The sequence below is a fragment of the Balaenoptera acutorostrata genome, chromosome 7 (genome assembly GCF_949987535.1).
Source record: "Balaenoptera acutorostrata chromosome 7, mBalAcu1.1, whole genome shotgun sequence".
Lineage (NCBI taxonomy): Eukaryota > Metazoa > Chordata > Mammalia > Artiodactyla > Balaenopteridae > Balaenoptera > Balaenoptera acutorostrata.
In genome coordinates, this window is record NC_080070.1 from 56,558,564 (window position 1) to 56,575,732 (window position 17,169).

General features: G+C 37.8%; 1 protein-coding gene across 4 annotated transcripts in view; it reads left to right on the forward strand.

The window, feature by feature from the left end:
* CDK14 (cyclin dependent kinase 14) overlaps positions 1 to 17,169 on the forward strand; it is a 575,870-nt gene that overhangs the window by 376,642 nt on the left and 182,059 nt on the right. The window lies entirely within an intron of this gene.

The window sequence follows — 17,169 nt, forward strand, 5'->3', positions numbered from 1 at the left end:
ATATAGGAACTCTCTGTACTACTCTTCACAACTTTTCTATAAATCTAAAACTATTCTAAAATTTTAAATTTAAAAATTTTTGTAAATCTGTGAAAAATAAAAATAAAATTTGTTCTGTAGCCAGATGAGCTGGGTTTGTCACCTGCTCTGTCACTTTGGGCAAGGGACTTAGTTCTCTGAACCTTAGTTTTCCTGTGGGTAAAATAAGGGATAATGGTAACACCTACCTCATAGATTGTTTTGAGGAATAATTAACTTAATTACATAAAGTGCTTTTAGAACTATGCCTGACACATAATAAATACCCAATAGATGTGTTGTTATTATTTTAATCAAATCATTTTTATACCAGATATTTTCATTCAGTGGAACTTCCACATTAGCTAATATTCATATAAACTTATTATTTAAAACATGGAATAAGAGCTAGACAAATTAATTTTTTTTGTTAAAAGGAGTCAGACTATATACATCGTAGCAGTTAACCACATTATCATACTTTTTTAAAATAAATCTCCCATGTGAAATCACTGGTGCACATTTTAGAATGGACCTTGTGAAGACATGCACTTATTGGATTATGCAAGTACACCCTTAAAATGTAGCTTTCATATTAAGTATAAGGACCACAGGAGGGTATAGTGATATGAATTGAGACTCCATCACTGCTGTGTTCACCTTGATGTCAGCATTAAATGATAAGAAAAGGAAAATGAAAACTAGAAAATCAAAGAACACGTGATTCCTCCTTGCAGTATCCTATACCCCAGGCATCCCTGTGTATTCACAGTGGGTGGACAAACAGCAGAGTCCCTAATATTATAGAAACTTTCTTCAAAGTCTTATCTTATTGGTTTCTTCTCCCAGAGGTTGTCTGTATCCACTTCCTTTCAGTTTTACTTAATTATTATTATCATCCATAAATTCCCACACAGTGTTAAAGTAATGTCTTATGATTATAATAATGCAGCCTTATAATTGTGGGAAAATTCCCACAATGTCAAAAAGTATAAAAATTGAAAAATCCCTTTGTCCTACTACCCAGAGAAAATTATGTTTAGTATTTTGGTATATATCTTCCATTTCTACACATGCTAAAAAAATTAGATTGTATCTTGTATACTATTTTGTAACTTTCTTTTTTCACTTAACAATAGGTAGTTAACACCTTTCATTGGAAAATAAATCCAGAAACTTATCATCATTCTTAGTGATGAGTATTTCATCGTATGGATGAGAATTATTTGCTTAATCAGCCCGATACTGATGGCTTGTTTATAGTTTTTAACTATTATAAAGAGCTGTCAGAAATATTCTTTGCACAGTTATCCTATTAGTTAAGAAAAATTATTAGAATTGAAAGTCCTGAATTGAATACAGTTTAATTTTCATAAGTCTATTGACCATTCTTACACTTCATTCCCTCCATCTAAACTCATGAAACACTTCCTTCTCTCTGTTGTCAAGAAAGTCGCTTATTGATTTCATTGAGATTGTATTGAGCCTATAGATTATATTACAAAGAAATGATATAAAATGAGCTTTCCCAGCCAAGAAAAAATAATATCTCTTTATTCATATTTCATGGCCCTTAGCATAAATTTAACATAGAGATATTTCTCTTTTCCTTTTTTCTAATCAAGCCTTTATTTTCATTCGGCTATTTTAAGTAACTTTCCACAGTTATTTTCCCCAAAATACAATTAACTTCTTCACATATTGTGAAAAACATGACAGGAGAGGGAATTTTAATGGGCTATACTTTGCATCATATAGATCTTTATGCCAAAACATATCTTTAAATATTTAGCTTTTTAATTTATTTAAAGCTCAAATATAATAATAATAATACCAGTTAATTATATTCTGATAATAATTTCCTAAACTTTAGATTCCACTTAACTATTCACTCCCTGATAGCTATTGAACAGTACTTACATAACCTTGTCAAATTACCTATTTTTTATGCTAAAATCATTAATTTACTATATTTGAAATCAGAAAACTTCAAAGGGAAATTATATAGAAAGAAATGTCCCTGCATATACATTATTTCAGGGTAAATTTAAAAGAAAAAGAAATGGTTATATAAATGAGGTATATTCTATAGCAGTCGTACCAAAAATTTTGTTTCATGAAAACATAGTTTATTGATATAGCTTAGTCAAAGTTTTAATTTTCAATATTATTTTTATAATGTAAGTCATTTCCAGTAGGTACTATCTTGTTGAATTGCTTCTTATATGGAGATTTTGTTATTATTTCTTAATTTTATGGCAATTATTTCCTAATTTTATGGGTATTCAGAGACCTATGAGCCATGACTAGGCTTTTAATAAATCAAAGAAATATATCATTGTAAATTTTCTATGGGAATATTGATACACCAAGCTACTGTTTGCTCTTATTAGACCACAGAGACCCTTAAATGCAGATAAGCATCATGATTTATGGTAATAACTCCTTCATTTACTGTAGTTTTTTTTACACGTGTAATGATTTTTACAAGTAAAATTTTTACAAGTAAAAAATTACCAAGTCCTTTGGTAATTAGGAGATAAAGATCCTCATCTATATAAAATTGCTGCTTTAGAATTAAATAATGTTATGTTTTACCCTGAAGAATTAGATATGACCAAAAAAAAAAAAAGAGAGCGAGAAATCTGCAAACTTCTTTTGACAGTAAATGTTATCATCTTAAATATTTTATTTCCTCCCCTGAATTGTTTAAATTTGCAAATGTTAGCCATATGACACATTAAACAAGCAGACTCTCTCAGGAGTTGTGCGATCATTGGAAGAAGAAATTTTACTAACCCAATGTGGTTGAATCACTGGGAAAAAATGCTTTTTCTTGGTGACCTTTTATGTCTGGTCTGAAGAGGAATGACTTTTAAATGTGATTAAATTCACTTTCACAGGCTTCTCATGTAAACTGCCAGAGACTCTTTTCTAAAGCAGCAGTTGTGTATCTGGCCTCTCATAAAGCATTGCCAAGGAGATAATCAACTTTGAAAAGTCACGAAACATGGAATTGTTCGTTTTGTTTTGTGTTTTAATACAGGGATTAAGTCCATTCATTTGCTTGTGAACTGGATATAGAAAGGTGGTTGGTTAATAACTTTGAAGCACAGAATTCAAGCTTGTTACCCAAGATAACTAATATAATTAACTCCCACACACTGAGTCTTTATGTGAAAAGCAACAAAGATCAGTCACTAGAGCCTTTATATTTTTCTTCTGAAGGTTTTCTTTTTCTTATTTTTTCTTTTTCTTTCCTTTGGTGGGAAGGAGCAGTTCACATTCTTAACAAGTCCAGGGCATTCACTTCCACACAGGGTAACTGTGTTGATCTATGTAATGTGAGGTGGCTATACTGCAGTCTGAGATTTCACCATTAAATCATTTTCCTTGAAATTGTGATGCTCATATACAAGAAAGGAAGGAAAGTGATAGAATTTTGACAAATTATGTTCAAGACATTTTGAATTGCCAGGTGAACGGGCACCTACTTCTCTAAGCAGTAACTCTGCTATTACAGTAAAAGAGTGATTAGTATCATTTCTTCAACATTACTCATTTTTTAATGTCATGATGTTTTCTATTCACCTTTGTTAGCTGCGGAAATAAGCAGTAGATGTATTCACCCAGGTAAATATATATATTCAGAGTGACAAAATCAGAACTAATAAGAAAATTCATATTCTAATCATATTGTTCTGAATTGAAAAAGAACTCTACTTGATGGAACCCTGGGGACATTCTTCTGCCACTTCACAACAGCTGGACAAATGGCAGAGAGTGCTTGCACAGCTGTCTGAAACCTTTGGCAGATGCTTCTGGGTTTGTATGGCTCATGGCCCCAGAGTACAGCAGCCACGACAGAGGGGCTGGCATGATTGTGTTCTGGGGGCCTGTTCTAGTTCTCCCTGCCTTTGAATGTTGATTAACCCCAAGAGGCTCACTTTTCCCTGTCTCCTGGTCTTCTGGTTTGCAATGGAGTTTCATCCACCAGTTATTTGTTAACATATTGTACATTATTTGATTGGTACAGTTGTTAGAATGTTTCTCTTCTGTGTATATATCATTCAGAATTTAAAAGAGAGTGTGTGTGTGTGTGTGTGTATTTGTTTGTGTGTGAAAAGAGCCTCTGGCAACTTTGAAATCTACTCAGCCTGGCTTTTGAGTCAGATCCTTCCTTAAGCCTCTGTGTTTTACAATTGAACTGACTGCAGAGACGTAACCTGTAGACCCAGTTCCAGTCCTTGTTTCCCCATCCTGGCTCTCTTTCCAGGATCTTAATGGGAACCATAACCCTGAGGTTTCATGATTGGCTAGAACGGCCATATAGAATGTAAACGAAAGTTGACACCGCCTCCTTTGATGGTCATTACCATCCAATTGTATGTAGCAGCCACGTTGTTAAGATGGAATATTGCTGTCACAGTTTTGTATCTTCACTTCCATCATTGGGTTGCTTGAGGTGATATCCGCCATACTTCTTCAGCACTCCCTCTGCAACACTAGGTACAATGGAGATGGAAAGGAATTCTGTGCCAGGGTATCTGCCCTGGAGCAAATGAGGGCAATCAAGATAGGCAGGCAAGACATACCATTAGGAATGGAGTCATGAAAAATTGCTGAGCAATTGATCAGCAGATGGGAGATCCAGTAATGTAGTAGATCCTGTATTAGTTAAAATACTAAACTCTAAGAGTTCAATATTGAATTCTAATCCTAGATTGTTTTTTTTCCCTGAACAAGCCACCTTTTCTAATGGGATTGTAGTTTCTGCATCTGTAAAGGGAGGAATTGAACCAAATGATTTCAATAGTGTCTTGCAGCTCTAACCTTTTTTAATTCTAAAATTGCATATTACAGGATTAGGCATAAGGGCTGTGGGTGTTCAAAGGAAATTTCTAAGAACATTTTTGTTAAGCATGGAAGGAAGTATAAGATTTGAAGTGGAGTAAGGGATATGGGGAACATCAGGTAACGGTCCAGGAGTGGAGTAGGCACAGTAGGAGTCTGTCCTGTATGCGTGGAAGGTGAGATTGGATGTTGAAGTTTGGACTTTGATAGATTGAGGACTTTTAATTTTATTTCATCTATAAGTAATAAGGAGACAGTACAATTTTTAACAAAATAATAAGGTTAAAATGGCATTTCAGCAAAATTAATGTAATATGATATAATGATAAACTCAACTATATAAAGGCTGACAGAAGGAGAGAACTAGGCAATACATGTTGGAGTGAAGGATACTGAAAATATTAAGCAATGTTTTTTAAAGCTGATTTTAGAAAAACAAAGTTGGGGAGATGGATTATAATACCACCCACCCTGAAATAAATGCCTCTTTTAATTTGTGCACGTTTCTTTCAAGTCTCATCAGTAGTCCTGGTTATTTCCATGGTGGCAAATCTTTTTCAGAGTCTTAAGCTTATAAAAAATAAGGCAGCTAGAAAAATTTTAAAGCCGTATGAAAAGAAATTAAAACCACCGTTTAGAGATAACCAGTGTTAAATATTTTTGTATTTTCTTTTCTAGATTTTCACCATTGGCTTAATAATAGATTTATGGGTTTTGTATTCAGCTTCTCTTTATTTTCACATTTAATAGGCAGCAATTTCCAAGCCATTAATATACGCTTGAGAATATTATTTTAATTATGCTATAATATCTTATTAATGTTCCCAAATGTACTAACACATTGCCCTATTATAGTACTAGGTAATTTGCTTACGGTTTTTATGCTACAGTAAATTTTATCCCATTCAGTTATACTTTCAACAAGAATTTTTAGGCATCTATTCCATACCAGGCTCTGTGCCTACAGGCAGTGGAAAACCAACAGACACGGTCCCTGCTCACCTCAAATGTACTGTTAGCTGTGCTACATTAGAACAGCTTCCAGACAGTCAGGTCAGGAGGATGTTGTTGCAAAACTGTTGTAATATATCTTGTACATAAATGATTTGGAAGAGAAAGGAGTCAAAGATAACTTCAGAGTTTCAAGCTTGGGGAATTAAGTGCTCCATGAAGTCATGGAAAATAATGGGGACATTGAAAAGGAGTGCCACTGGGACTTCCCTGGTGGTGCAGTGGTTGAGAATCCGCCTGCCATTGCAGGGGACATGGGTTTGATCCCTGGTCGGGGAAGATCCCACATGCCACGGAGCAACTAATCCTGTGTGCCACAACTACTGAGCCTGCACTCTAGAGCCCCCGAGCCACAACTACTGAGCCCATGTGCCACAACTACTGAGCCTGTGCTCTAGAGCCCACAAGACACAACTACTGAGCCTGTGCTCTAGAGCCCACGAGCCACAACTACTGAGCCCGTGTGCCACAACTACTGAGCCTGCGCTCTAGAGCCCACGAGACACAACTACTGAGCCCGTGTGCCACAACTACTGAGCCTGCGCTCTAGAGCCCATGAGACACAACTACTGAGCCCGTGCTCTAGAGCCCACGAGACACAACTACTGAGACCGTGTGCCTAGAGCTTGTGCTCTGCAACAAGAGAAGCCACTGCAATGAGAAGCCCGTGCTCTGCAATGAAGAGTAGCCCCCGCTCACGGCAGCTAGAGAAAGCCTGTGCACAGCAATGAAGACCCAACATAGCCATAAAATTAATAAAAAAATAAAATTAAAAAAAAGGTTAATGGAAGTGATGGCATAATTATCAAAAAAAAAAAGAAAGAAAGAAAGAAAAGGAGTGCCAGTGGAGGGAGAGGAAGAAGAGAGCTCAGGGACTGGACTTTATATGATAGCAGGTGACCCCAGGTGGAGATGTCCAGTACACAACTCTTACTGAACAGAATTAGGAGAAAAATGAGGATCAAGGGATTGTTGACCCAAACCAGACAGTGTTGGGACCTAAACTGTACTGGTTCTTAAATAATGAGAAAGTGGAGGAGGAGCAGAGGAGCACTGCCTAGGCTTTAGGGATGCTCATGGTTTGTGGGGGTGGGATGGGGGTGGGGAGCTAAACCAGGAGAGAATCAGGACAATTACACAAAGGTCAAGGTAAGGGCAGGCAGCAGAGAAGTGAGGAGAAAAAAGGAGAAAAATAATCACTCCCTCGAGGGAGGTTATGGATCAGCTCAGGTCTGGTTAGCTGGTGGGTGAGGAATTTTGAGGCCAATGCCCTTCCTTTCTGTGCTCCCTCAGCGTGTGCCTCCACTGCCTGTATAGTATGTGGCACACATCCTGTACTTTTGCAGCTCATGCTTTTAGCCCAGAGGATGAGAAGGGTTTCCTTCTGGAGAAATGGAAAGGTCGACAGAACATGCATCTGGGTTTAATTAGGGAAATTTAGACTATCCATGGTTTTCAAAGGAGACTTATGATTCTCGTCAGTGTCTCAGGGGTGCTGGAGTCAAGGTGAGTGTAACCTTAAGGGAGGCCAGCTCCGACCCCTCCACTCCTGGCTCTGCTTTCATCAAGATTTTGTATGTGAGATAGATCTCGCTGCTGAAAGAAAGGTTGGAAACCCCTGGACTAACGCTATCTTAAGGTCTTCCCAGGTCAAGTGTTCTATGAAAAACAGACGTCCATGAGGAAGAAAAATGATGCAGAGCCAGTGAAAATGAAGTTGTTAGAGAAATAAAAATTGAGCGATTCATGTATGGAGACATTAGATATGTATTCTGATAAAGAAAGTTCTGTGCCAATAAGCTATCGAAATTTTTGTGGCAAACTTCAGTAAGGTCATTTGTCTTGAGAAGAAAACAAAGACAGAGGGATATTTCACTACAGAATAGGTAATCACATTACTTTTTACAAAGAAACATTTATTTGAAGATTAGCTGGCTGTTACCTACAGATTTGAATAGGCTCACATGGTGAAAAAAATATTTTTTTACCTTGAGGATTCTTACATTTACTTTATAGTGTTACAAACTTTCTATAAATGGAAAATGAGAAGATTTTCATTAAATCATTCACTTTCTCGTTGTTATTCATTTTTCAGCAAATATTTATTATGTGGTTACTATGGGCTCAATACTCTTCCATGTTCTGGGGAGACAGCATTGCACAAAACAAAGTCCCTGCTCTTGTGGAACCTATATTCCTGTGAGGGAAGATAGACAATGAGCAAATAAATATATAATGTGTCTCGTGAGTGTTGCATGAGGAATGCCACTTTACATATGGCGTACTGGGAAAGTCTCTCTCAAGGATCCTGATACTTGTGCATTGAGTGAAGTTAGTCAAGGCACAAGACGTGCAGATATAGGGCTCAGAGCATTTAGGTGGAGAGAATAGCAACCTGTTTGTGCTTAATGATAAGAGTATTAAAATCAGAGTTCTCGGGCCTGAATTTGTCAAATTAAGGATCGTTCTTCCCACTACATCAAGGAGAAATGCTCTTATTACTTTGACCTCCTTTATAGAAAGCATTTTCTTATATGAGAAGTCCTTGCTTTGTGTAAAGCATTAAATTCCTATATAGATTAATATTCAAACATCAGATTGAGCAAATCAATAAGAGAGTTTGAAGTACACCTGTGTGCATGTTGCAAGTTGGAATTATGCTGGAGCAAGAGATTTGGGCTTCCTGATTTAGTTCATCAGAAATGTTGGTGTAGATACAAGAAAGTGGGAAATGTTTCTGATTTGGACAGTAGACAGTGCTTTGGAGGAGAGAACAGAGAAAGAATATCTAGAATTCAAGGAGAGCCAGAGAACACTTTTTTTTTAAGTCAAAAGTAGAAGGATTTCAAAAAAGGAAAGCTTTATCAACTGCACCAAATAGTGCGGTGAAGTCAGTGGAGGATGGTGCTGAAAAAAGGCCACAGGTGGTAACTTCTGAGGGAATAGTTCCAGTAGGGTTGGATATTTAAAGTCAGGTTACAATGGGTTTAAAGAGTAAGTGCGCAGTGAAAAAATGGAAACATTGAGTATAATCTGTTTGAGAACTGGCTGAGTAAATAAGATTAGATGTCACCTTAAGGGTATTTTTTAAGTCAAGATTTATAAATTTTATAATGTGTCATAAATATTTTTTTAAACAGTGAAGACCAGGATGTTTGGAAGGTAAAGGGCACCAAAGATACAAGAAAGCATATTTGACAGATCAAGGTATTGGGAGGCAAGAGTGGATGGGTGGAAGAGACAGTGCCTTGAAAATGTGGATGAAAAGATTTTCTCGAAGATAAGAAAGAGGAAAGGAAGGAGAGGAAGATTTAAATAAATGTTGTAGAGGAGAAAAAAAGGAATTTGAAGATATCATGATCTGCATGATTCTTAAATGAAAGGGAGGGGATGTGGCTGACAGTAATGTGCATCTGCAGGGGTAGATGTTGAAGGAAATGGATAATATTTGCAAAGCTGGTGTAATACCAAATGGTATTATGATATGTGATATGACAAGAGAAGGAGGTCGTTGCTGACCACATTTGTTAATCAGCTGTTGATCTGAGACATTATTATAGGAATAGAAATGCTTTGTTTCCAATTTCTATGATGTGTAATAGTTTACTTTCCTATTAACATAAGATTACTTTTAGGCATATCCATCCTAGCTATAAATGTTTCCCAATTGTAATAGTTTTTACGAAGACTTTTCTGGAGGCAGTGGTTCATATCTGTAGTCTAACAGTCTTAAATGTTTTGAGAATGTTTTAAACTATTGTCAGTATGGGATTACTTACTGGCCGTTGCAGTTTTCTCTTGTTATGTAACCACCTTAAAACTCTGGGTTAAATCAACAACCGTCATATTTTAAAATTATATGTCATAGTTTCAGGGTCAGGAATTCAGTAGGGGATGGGCCAGGCAGTTATGGACTTGGAGGTCTCTCACATGGTTGCAGATATATGGTTGAAGACAGATGGTGGCTGGAACAGAAGCAATCAGAAGCTGGAGCAGTTGGGGACTAGCCAAATATCTCTCTCTTCGTAGTCTTGAGGCCCTACGTGGGTTTTCTCCATGTGGGCTAGTTTGAGCTTCCTCATGGGATGGTGGTTGTGTTTCAAGAGTGGGTGTCCTAAGAGGACCAGATAGAAGCTGCATGTTTCTCTTAACTTAGCTTCAGAATTCGTACAGCGACTCTGTCAGCCAAAGCAGTCACAAACCCTCACCCAGAGTCAAGAGAAAGGGACATAGACCCCAGTTCTAGATGGAAAGAGTGTCAAGAATGCTGGGGCCATGTTTTAAAACTGCCACATTGATTATGTATTGATACAGTTCCATTAGGGCATATCACCATTTTGAGCTGATAAACAGCTTTGTAGGAAAAAACCATCTGGGAAACAGTTTTATCAAGCTTCTAAAATTTTTGTTGTTTTTCCCATACTCCTTATAGCCATTACCATACTGCTTCCCATGATAAATATGAAAGTGTGAATTGTCACAGAGTGTTAATTGGTGGGTCATGAGGTCCCTTATTTGCTCACCCTCCTTTTCTTCCTTTTTTGACTAACAAGTTCACAGATGTGTCAGACTGAAAAAAAAAATGGTGAAATACTGCCATAGTGTGACACACCTGAGGTGAGTGAGGTGGTGACACTTCTTAGCAAATTCTCAGAATGTTATCCATAAAGTAGACTTCTATAACTCAAATTCTACCTTAATTTTTTTTTTCATTTGGAACATGTTTCCACATATAAGTCTTTCATTCCCCAGAACATCACATGTCAACTCTTGTGGTAGACAGCATCTAAGATGGCTCCCAGTGATCCCCACCTCCTGGTATTTATGCCCTTATGTAATCCCCTCCCCTTGAGTGTGGGCTGGACCTAAAGACTTGCTTCTAATGAATAGCCTGTGACAAAAGAGATTGGGATGTTACTTCCACGACTAAGTTACAGAAAGGTTGCTACTTCCTTCTTGCTCACCCTCTCTTACAGTCTCACTGGCTCACTCTGAGAGAAGCCAGCTGCCATGTTGTAAGTTGTTCTGTGGAGGGACCTTTGTGTCAAGGAACTGATGTTTCTAGCCAGCAGCGGATGAAGACCTGAGACTTGGCAACAGCAGTGTGAGTGAGCATGGAAGTGGGTCCCTCCCCTAGTTGAACTTTTTATATGTGAGACCACAGCCATATTTAACACTTTAATTGCTGCCTTGTGAGAGACTCTGAGCCAGAGGCACACAGTTAAGGTGTTACTGCCAAAATGGCAATTTCCTTGGTCCTTGTCCCCCAAAGGAAAGAATTCAATCAAGAGACAGAGCAGTTTTAAGTAGCAAGAGTTTTATTAAGCAAAGCAAAAGTATGCTTCTGAGAGAGAGAAGGGGAGCAAGCTGTCTGGAAACCAGAAGCAGCCCCACAGTGAGGGTCGGGTTGCTTTTTCAGAGTGGTGGGAAGTCCCTCCCTGTGTCCTGCATCATTTGACTGACAAGTTGATTGACAGCTTTAGGTTATATAACTGTTCTCCTAGTGTGCAGGCACTTACCCACAAGCACCAAAGTGAAATCCATTGGGAGTGGGGGGTGAAAACCACAATGCTAATTTATTACAAGTACAGCATAGTGAACCCTGGGTTACCTTGAGTCCCCTTTTAGGTCTTGGTGCGTCTGCCAACCGCTTGGTGCCAACCTGTGCTGGTGGGTTTTCTTTTGTTTGGTCCTGATAAGGCTGGAAACTTTGCGGTCCTTGACTACAAAAAGGGAGGATCTCTGGGCGTGTTCCGATCACCAGTGTCCAGGGGTGGGGCGGGGGAAGAGAAAGAGGACCTGGTCCAGGATGGGGTGGGGAATCCGCTCCTGTCTGACTAACAACCCAACAAAGGTACACCTGGATTCCTACCAACAGAAAGTATGGAGATAGTAAGTGTCTATTACTTAAAGGCGCTAAGTTCTGGAGTAACTTGTTCCACAGCGATCGATAACTAATACATTTCCTTTGATCCCAGGACCAAGAAAGAGTAGGTGCTATAGCTGTTGCTTTATAGCTGAGAAAACGATCTTCAGAGATTACATGCACTTGCCTAAGAAGGCATGTTCAATAAGTGCCAGAACTGAAACTATATCCTAAGTCTGCTGACTCTTCCACCAAAATACTCTTGTTTTGTAGTTGTTTGTTTGGTTGTTTGTGCTCTGATTCATAACCATGAGTGTGCATGAGGTTGACTTGGGAATCATTCCTTTTTTTAATTTTTATTTATGTTTTTAATTTATTTTTTAAACAATATAAAAATTTATTTTTTCTCATGTCATGAGAAATCTGGGGTAGGCAAACGCTGGCGTTGGTTTAGTGTCTCAATAATATCACAGCAAAGTCTCCATGTTGGGAATCATTTCTTGAATACACATTCTTAGGCCCCACTCAGGGCCTTTAGAATCAGGTTGCCAGGGATGGGACCCTGTGCGTTCAGACAAATGAGCAGACCCTGGTTGATGAGTCCTTCTGGTTAAGAAACTCTTACTTTAAAAGGTGCATGTCATGCATTGAAATGTTATGCATGTTTTAAATTTTCTGGCCTCATGTGGCAACCTAAAAACCTAGGTAGTATGGGCTTACTATCCAGAATATAGAAATCATTATTCAGTCCAACCAAGTCCTGTGTTTCTTACAGGGATACTTTTGATATGATTCTCAAGGGGCATGCCTTATAATGAGTATATTTGGGGGCTTCTTTCACATGGCTTTATATTAATAATGTTATGTAACTATTATTAGTATTGTGTACACAAGCAAAGATCTGTAATCATCACAGGTAATCATCATATCCCAGCTGCTATAACTTCTTATCTGGCCTGATTACTTGATTAACATTCTGGTTTCCTCCCTCATTTTGCAGCCTACCTTTTCTTATGCCTCAGAAGACTTTACCCGAAAGGATAAATCTGTCCAGGCTGTTAATCTTTTTGTGAGGTGTGAATTCATTTAAAACCTGACCTTGTATCATCTCCTGCAAAACCCCCTGCAAGGAAAAAGAGCATCCTCAAAACATTCTGTTTAAAATTGATCTCATGTCTCATTATTTTATATCTTGATAGAAAGCTATGGCTGGTTGATTAAAATTTATCACATAAAATAATACACCTAAGTCGTTGGAGCATGTCCCATAGAGAAAGGTTTTCTCCTAAGTCAGGTTAACAGATTATCTGACCTTGGAGCTGAATTTGTTCTTTATCTCACTCACCTCTTTTGAAAATGACAGGCCTACATTTTCCAGGTAGTGTGTAGACTATGGCATTTTTTTTTTTTAATTCTTCCTAAAATCTCTTTATCTGTGAGTTTAGTTGTACTGGAAAAATGTTGAGAACTGCCTATTTTATTTTGTTTTTTATCCATTTATTTATTTTACATCCCTAGTTTATTTATTATATAACTAGAAGTTTGTACAGTTTGACCCCCTTCACCCATTTTGCCCACCCCTCCCCCACTACCCCCCCCCCCCATTTCTGGTAACCACCAATCTGTTCTCTGTGTCTGTGAGCTTGGTTTGTTGTTTTGTTTTGTTTTGATTTTTAGATTCCACATATAAGTGAGATCATACAGTATTTGTCTTTCTCTGTCTGATTTACTTCACTTAGTATAATGCCCTCAAGGTCCAGGGTTGTCACAAACGGCCAGATTTCATTCTTTTTTATTGCTGAATAATATTTCATTGTATATATTACCACATTATCTTGAGAATTGTCTATTTTAAATGTACCATTCAATGAATTTTATTCTTGTATTGTGTCTAATATAAACTCAGGCTTCTGTTAGTTTTTTTTTTATATAAATTTATTTATTTTATTTTATTTATTTTTGGCTGCATTGGGTCTTCGTTGCTGCACGCGGGCTTTCTCTAGTTACAGCGAGTGGGGACTACTCTTTGTTGCGGTGCACGGGCTTCTCATCGCGGTGGCTTCTCTTGTTGCAGAGCACGGGCTCTAGAGTGCAGGCTTCAGTAGTTGTGGCTCACGGGCTTAGTTGCTCCACGGCATGTGGGATCTTCCCGGACGAGGGCTCGAACCCGTGTCCCCTGCATTGGCAGGCGGATTCTTAACCACTGCGCCACCAGGGAAGCCCTTCTGTTAGTTTTGAATAACTTTACATATTAAAATTATCAGTGAACTTGAGTCTCTGCTTGGGAGGATATTATTCTCTGTGACCAGAGCAAATGGCAGTCTTGTCATACTTTGCCTTTCATCTTGTCCAGTCTTTTGTAAAGATGCAAGAATTGGTAGAAGGATACATCCTATGCTCTCAAACTTCTGTGCCTTTACACCTGCCGGGAATTCCTCCAATCTCCAATGTCTAAATCTAACCCATTCTAAACATTAGAAATGTTTTCCCCTCTAATGAATTTTTCTCTGTTTTCCCAATTACAAATTATCTCTCCTTCTTTTGGACCTCTTGGTTTCTTTACCAGATCCTCTCTGCTGTCTCCCTTCAACTTCAACCTTGCCTTGCAGTTATTTTTGCTCTTATTCGCCTGATAGAGTTTAGGATTTGGGAGTAGGGATGCAGAAGAAAGGAGTACTTTGTGCGAATCAAGAATTAGTGTGTTCCCTGACGCTGCAGGAATAAACTCGTGATGAGAGAACTATTGCATTTTTAAAACTTCACTGTGTTCTTTTTAAAATGCATCTTTTGAGGGAACTCTGTGGAGATGATATTAAGAACCACTTTAAAAATTAAAGACAATTTCCCTTCATTTGTTTGTTAGTTTTAAAATAAATCTGAGTTCATATTTTCCTTTAATTTCTTCTTTTGCAGTTCCTTGTTCTAATAATATGTAAATCACTCACAGCAGATAACATTTAACATTCAAATGCAGAGTTCATTTTATTGAAGCTCAGTAGAACAAATTACTATCAATTTGCTCTAAGTAAAATTCAATATTAAAAATGTTTCATGTTTGCCAAGTGAAAAGTAAATAGCTGAAAGTTGTTAATAAAACAGTTTTTGGAGAGTAATATTAGGCTCATTTTTGGATCCCATCCTATTCCCAATAAAAGGAAATATTGTTTGTCTCTCACACAGAATGGTGATGTCTGCACATTTTAATCTGATTATTGACTCTTGGAATGTGATTCAATTCATTCAGCAGTTGTGAGTGCCTACTATATGCCTGGAAGTGGGCTTCAGTAAATTTCTATTTTGAAGAAGTTTGACAAAATTTTCATTGAGTCTTCTTTTTAGTACTTTGCACTGGGAGTGCCACTCTGAGGAAATCAGGAAGCTAAAATCATAAGAGAACTAAATTTGATTGCCAATTCCTTACTAATTTTCTTCCTTATAGTGAAAATTGTTTTTAGACAAATAATCAAGTAGTATGTACAGTGACTCTTCTCGTAACTGTGATCTTCCTGATATACCATGATGTCAAATTGGATGTGAAATGGAAAAGGCATTAACTTTAGTGAAATTACAACCTTCTATCTGGCAAAAAAAAATTAACAAATATAATACAGTGTTTGTTCATCTTTCCAAATATTAAGCTCAATTTTTGCAAATCATAAAAGATGCTATTATATGTGAAATCTCTGTACCTTCCGCTCAATTTTGCTGTGAACCTGAAACTGCTCCATAAAATAAAATCTATCAGGAAAAAATAAAAGATGTTGTAGATGAATCAAAGCAGAATACTGGGGGCTTCCCTGGTGGCGCAGTGGTTAGGCATCCTCCTGCCAGTGCAGGGGACATGGGTTTGAGTCCTGGTCCAGGAAGATCCCACATGCCGCGGAGCAACTAAGCCTGTGCGCCACAACTACTGAGTCTGTGCTCTAGAGCCTGCGAGCCACAACTACTGAAGCCGGTGCACCTAGAGCCCGTGCTCCGCAACAAGAGAAGCCACCGCAATGAGAAGCCCGCGTACCTCAATGCAGAGTAGCCCCTGCTCGCCGCAGCTAGAGAAAGCCCACATGCAGCAACAAAGACCCAACGCAGCCCAAAATAAATAAATAAATTTATTTTAAAAAAAGCAGAATACTGCTCTCAAAATCTGTTCTCCTCTTTTGAGTCAACAGTAAGATTCCCCTTCTAGGAATTATACCTTTTTTTCTGTCAATGAGCCACTATGTGGAAGGGAGTAGACAGGCAATAAAAACATTTATTTCCTGGCAATTTAATGGAAGCTGTGGTAGGTGGAGCAGGGAGATGCAAAGATAAGTAAGTATCAGGTCCTCAAGTAGAGTGGCTAGCAGGATAGTAACAAGGTCAAGGTGAGGCATTAAAAACCTATAATCAGTTTGTTACTAGTTTACATCAGCTAGCTATATGTGTTTAGGCTAAAAAGGAAATAAAAGTTCTTAGTAAGATAAAAAAAAAACAACGTATAATCAGTACTTTGGGAGTAGAGAGTATGGTTGGGGAACATTGCTGGTGATCACTCCTCTTCCTGTGTATTTAAGGTAGTATGAGTTAGTTACAATGGGAGCATTCATTCATTTGAATAAATCTGTGTCAACATTACTTTAAAAAAAAAAAAAGGTAAGAGGTGCTACAGAATATTGTCTATCACACAAAATGCAGTGACGTTAATAGCAATTAATGAAACTTTTACCTTTGAGCGTTAAGATAGAGAGTGGCCTGTTGGTTAAAACATACATATTTCTGACTTACAAGTATTGAATTATTACTTACTAGCAAACTATTGTCTCAGCCACCACTTTATCATTTCTTTAATACCAATTTGAGAAAAAATAATGACTCAGACATACGATGCAATGGTTTCATTTTCTGTACTGATATATGTGTTTCTTTGTCTTGGAGTTTCCAAAGTGATGATTTTATTCATGAAAATGCTTCAAGAAGCAAGCTGTGATTTTTAAATAAGCCAACTGCTTGCTATTCCTTTGCTCAGAAAGTTAGGGAACTGAATGAACCACAACAGCACGCTCATTTCCTCGTGCCTTTTGACTTACCATCCACTGGTAGGCCTGCAGCCCATGAGTTTGACAAATGTCAAGAATCTAGCCTATAATTTGAATTTAGTGTTCAAAAGCCTATATTAAAGTAAAAAGAACTACAAATATGTCCACTATAGGCTACTTCCATTTCACTGCTCGATATTTTACTGTCCTTTCTCATGCCTGTCTCCAAAGCATCTGTGCTTTCCTTCTTGCTGATGTGCACACTTATTCCAGATTGTTTCCACTGATGTCAGCCAGGCCTGACAAGCCAAGCCTTATGTTTATTGCACTGGGATAGGATCCAAGAAAGTCTTAGAAGAACGTGGCTACCCCTGCAGGTACAGAAAAAGATGCTGAGATGCCCATTGG